The 5,332-nt window shown below is 39.0% G+C and overlaps 1 pseudogene; it reads left to right on the forward strand.

Annotated features, from left to right (window-relative positions):
* Positions 1–1,510: 1,510 nt before the first annotated feature.
* On the forward strand, positions 1,511–3,288 carry LOC120212417 (annotated as a pseudogene).
* The last annotated feature ends 2,044 nt before the right edge of the window (positions 3,289–5,332 follow it).

Consider the following 5,332-nt stretch of genomic DNA (forward strand, 5'->3'; position numbering starts at 1 on the left):
ATTTGAGTGGTGCCCAAATGTTTTACAATGCGAGCAAAATTTAGGCAACCAGGGTACATGAACCCTAATCCTCACTACAAATCCATCACTCAGCACCACATTGACCATCTCAGGAATTTCAGCACCTACCCCGATCTCCACATAGACCTTGGCATACTCAAACCTCTCCTTGGATGCTGTAATGGCATCCATAGATAGAGGACGCCCCACAACACTTGCAATGTAACTTAGGCTCATCCTAGTGTAGAGCTATAGGGGTACATTATACAATTGAACCCAGACCGGTATGTTCTTTAGATCAAAATCAAGTTTCTGTAAGCTTGGCTCCCATTTCCTCAGCACAAGCGGTTTGTTTTGCACATGCCAAGGCCCATTCTGGAGAATCTAGTCTCTCATATCCTTGTTCGAGAAAGAAAATGCATAAATGTTTTAACCGGCTAGACTTACCTTGACAGTCGAAGCTTTCCCCTAAAGGACTTCAGTGATTCTCTGCATTGAGCTAAAGTTTGGAGCCACTCCTATGAATTGCCTCACCACCTCATGGCTCCATTCAGAAATCCCCTCATCAATCACAGCAGATGGAGGTTTGACAATAGAAATCACATCCGAGACCTCAGGTGGAAAGTAATTTAGGGATTACTCATCTTCTCCACAAACAACTTCCTCCAATATAAATTCGAAGCCGTTGAATCCATAGACACCACCAAACTGATCGCAAGTACTCAGAATCACTAAAGAAAGAGAAAGATTCAGCAACGAAGAAGCAACCCTGAAGACCCATTAGTCATGCTAACGTGCACCCAGAGAGGATTCATCGCCAACTACTCCTCGTGTGTGCCTCGGCTCAAGCATGAAAGAAGAGAATTTTGATTCTACAATTGCAATACAAAATTAGGTGTAAAACCAGAACAATATCCTTTTAGCTATCTCCATAATTTGAAATGATAAAAAAGCTGAATAATAATTTAAAGGTCTTTTTGTTTTTTCATCTTTATGCGGACGGACCTTGTGCAACAAGCTCAATGGATTCGAGCAACCATTCTAGCTATAGGAGCCAACCACACTTTGGTTTTGATTGGATCGCCAAAGCTTAGAATATATAGATGCAAGGAATGATGATAGACAGTCCACGATCTGGAGCATGTAGCATGATAGTGATCGAGTTAGTTTCTATTTCGATACAAAGAGACATCGAAAAAGCTTTGGAAACTGACATAGCTGTGCAACAGGATGCTGTCGAAACAATGTCTCATGTTATAATTCTAGAACTGAATTCGCCCCAAGGTCTGTCTCGTATAGAAAAATATGAAGTTGAGAACCCAAAATAGGAAAAGGTGGGAAACCAAAAAATAAAACACATTTGTTGCATCCCTATTTCACCATTTAAAAACCAAAACAGACTCACCCTTTGAAATGTAATAGGGGCTTCTCCAAGTATTCAACATTATCTGAGATCCAATAATAACGATATCATTAACAGAGAAACAAGGAGGGAAAAGGGTAATTGGAAATGTCGTACTCATCGTCATCCGGTTCGGAGGACGAGGACGAGGGGTTCGATTCATACAGGAAAGGGGATATCATGCGGTACAAATAGGAGATCCTTTCGCCGCCTCTCGTTACATCGCTCAACGGAAGCTGGGATGAGATCATTTCTCCACCGTATGGCTTGCTTAGGATACTCAATCCTCAGTAAGTCTTTTTCCCCTATGTATGTATATATGTATGTATGTATGTATGTATGTATACATGTATACATGCATGTATGTATGTATGTATGTATGTATGTATGTATGTATGTATGTATGTATGTATGTATGTATGTATGTATGTATGTATGTATGTATGTATATATGTATGTATGTATATATGTATGTATGTATGTATGTATATATATATATATGTATATATGTATGTATGTACAACAATGATATCTAAATCCTTTCTGTTTCAATCAGAAATATGTTGCTCTAAAGATTCAGAAAAGTGCAGAACATTTTGCTCAAGCTTCCCTTCATGAGATTGAAGTGCTTTTTTCAATTACCAATGGTGACTCTGCAGATTCCAAGTGTCAGGTGCACCTGATCAATAACTTTAAGCACAGTGGCCCCAATGGCCAACATCTCGAATTCATCGGTGATAACTTACTCCGTTTAATCAGTTTCCGACATTACAAAGGGATTGAATTGAATAAAGTTCGGGAGATATACAAATACGTATTGATAGTTCTGGATTACTTGCATAGGGAACTCGACATCATTCACACCTATCTCAAACACGAAAATATCCTTCTCTTATCCACCATTAATCCCGCCAAGTATCCGATCAGGTCCGCTCTAACATCGATACTCAAAAGGCCTATGGCGAGTGGTCTAAACAGAAGATCCATGTCCATGGTTGAGAATAGACTAAAAAGGAGAGCAAGAAGAGCTTCTATAGGATGAGAAGCTGAAGCTCCAAAACTGGAGAAATCTATGTATGAGATCGATTTGAGGTGCAAATGTTGTTTACTTCGGGAATGCATGTTGGGCCAACAAACTATTTGTCAATGAAATTCAGACCAGACAGTATAGCGCTCCGGAGGTGATACTAGGTTCTGGTTATTCCTTTCCAGCTGATATATGGTCTTTTGCTTGTACTGCCTTTGAGCTTGCTATTGGTGATATGATGTTTGCTCCTAAAGCTGGCAAAGGATTCAGTGAAGATGAGGTATCACTATTCTATACATGCATCATTGTCCTATATTTTGCATGCATCATGTATAAATATGACATATATGCATATCCGACACTCAAAGTTGAATCCGAGTAACATAAGTAATGATCATAAATAAAATAAAAAGGGAAAAAGACTGCCACAAATAACATTTGTGATTGGTTTTGTTTTGTAGGATCACCTTGCTCTTATGATGGAACTTCTTGGAAAGATGCCTAAAAAGGTAATGTCCTCTAATGTTTATATAACTGTTCTGATACACACACGTCATCTGATGCTTCCCTGCAAGCAGATTGCCATTGGCATGGCTAGATCGAAGGATTATTTCGACAGACATGGGGATCTAAAGAGGATTTGAAGGCTGAAGTTAAGGCCACTGGTTAGATTTTAGGTGGATAAATACAAAATTTCAGAGAATGATGCTCGTGAGTTCATTGGTTTTCTTTGTCCTCTCCTGGATTTTGCACCAGAGAAGCGACCGACTGCCAGCAGTGTCTACAACATCCATGGCTCAATGTCAAGATCTCACATCAGAAAGAGCTGAATGTTCAGTCTAACGCATTCCAACCTTAAGATTAACTAATGTAAATAATAACTATTGTAAAGGAAACGTCGCGAGCCGCTTAAAATATAAACTACACAATGTCTTTCTTCACATTCTTTATAGCATACCCGAATCTATTATCGGAGATAACCAAACATTTTGTGAACCAATCGTCTTAGTAAATGATGTATCTCAACAGCCAGATTTACTATGAAATCGCAAACGAGGCCGATTGCAGAAAATCATGCCGTTAGCCCTCACAAAAGCTGCAATACCAACACTTATGCTTCCCCACAAAACTGAAAAAAGAAATGTCTGCCATCATTTCCAACTGCAAACAATGAAAGAAAACTTATTTATGTCTATAACTATTTCCTACTAATGAAGCTCTGACTGCATTTTATGATCGTAAGATGAAGCCAAAGTCGACTCACCTTGTCTCTACGACATTGTTGTAAAAACCAACCCTATCATTACCAAAAATAAAGCTATCGGAAATGACTGCAGGAGCATACATCGGATTAACTGTTCACTTTTCCTGAAAATGGTAGAAAAGAGTGATAAAATAAAAAGACTCGAGTTTATAAATGTGGTGAAAACAAAGAATATGAGTAGACTCAAGAGTGGTTAACTATGAGAAAATATAAGGGTAGGCAATATAGTGCGGGAAAACGGAGTGATTAATCCTAAGATGCCCAAATCATTTTTAAGCATCATGTTCATGTGTAATCTCAACAGTATTTAAAATACAAATTCTAGAATGCCAATGTCAAATTTGACACACTCAATCTAACAAAATGAGAGCAAAATGATATGCTCATAAAGGCTCAAATCTCAATAAATAATTTTCATGCATTGAGCTAAGAATATTTCAACCAACAAAATAATGGAATATCACAAGGAATCTAACTTGATCACAATTCATGATATTCACTATCAAAAATATCTTAACCTAAATAATTACCTGTTCCCAAACAAGCAAGGCATACAAAAAATATTCAACAAGAAAAAGAAATTCAATGAAATTTTATGCAAGTCCAATCAACACATACTAGCATTAAAACATAGAGATAAACAAAGGGAATTTCAACATAGACTCTACTCCCCCTCACTTAAAGCGTTTTTCCTCAAAATGTAAAATTAAAGTACATGAGAAAGAAAATAGTACTCCCGGATTTATTATCGACCACAGTCACGGCCACGACCGCTGGGACGAAAAAGTGGGTTGTCTGAGTTGATGTTGTGAACTAGAAACATCATCAAGTGTGCAGCAGGTGGAAAACCAACATCTAAATCCTTTGTAAAACTATAAACGGGATAATATATTAGTAATAGTTGAACGAAAATAGGATCGAAATTTACCTCAGGAGTATTATCCGATGCCGATAAATGATTGGACATGAGGGGAAGATCGACTTTCGAAAGAAGTGGCCACAATTGCCATAGATTTGAATGACGGAGACAACTAGCATGACGAAGAGGAACGACGGGCAGTGCTTGGCCCGGGTGGAGTAAAGCGGTGGGTGAAAATACCGAGTGATACGGCGAAGGTGGAGCGTTTGGTGCATGGCCTCGACCTTGAATCGGCCAAGGATTAGGCGATGACGGAAGGGAATTCGAATCGCTGAGCACTTCCACGAAAGCCGACGAGTTGAGGAGGCGACGTCCACCAAGGAAGATTGGTGGTGCGATGCTTTGTTGGTGCCTTGTGCGAACCATTGTTGAGAGTAGCAGCCGAGTAAGAACATGGCGGTGGCTGGGTCAGAAAGGAAAGCGTTCGACGTGGTGGAGGCAGGGCTCGTCGGTTTGGAGTATAGCCAGCGAAAGGTTTAACAGGGATGAAATAATGTGGGGAAGATGGGTGAGTTTGGTTTGGTGCGGTTTCAAAAACACGTTGAGGGAAAGAGTTTTAATTTTGGGTGAAATTGGGTGGTTAAAATAAATAAATAAATGATATGTGATAGGGAATATGATTGGGAGTAGGCGTTTTAGTAAAAAGAAAAGAGAAAAGGTTTTAAATTCAAAAAGTGAAGATAAGGAAGAGAGAGGCCCACATAAAAGAAAAGAAAGAAG

Source organism: Hibiscus syriacus, unplaced genomic scaffold (assembly GCF_006381635.1).
Source record: "Hibiscus syriacus cultivar Baekdansim isolate YM2019G1 unplaced genomic scaffold, ASM638163v2 tig00110013_pilon, whole genome shotgun sequence".
NCBI classification, from domain to species: Eukaryota; Viridiplantae; Streptophyta; class Magnoliopsida; order Malvales; family Malvaceae; genus Hibiscus; species Hibiscus syriacus.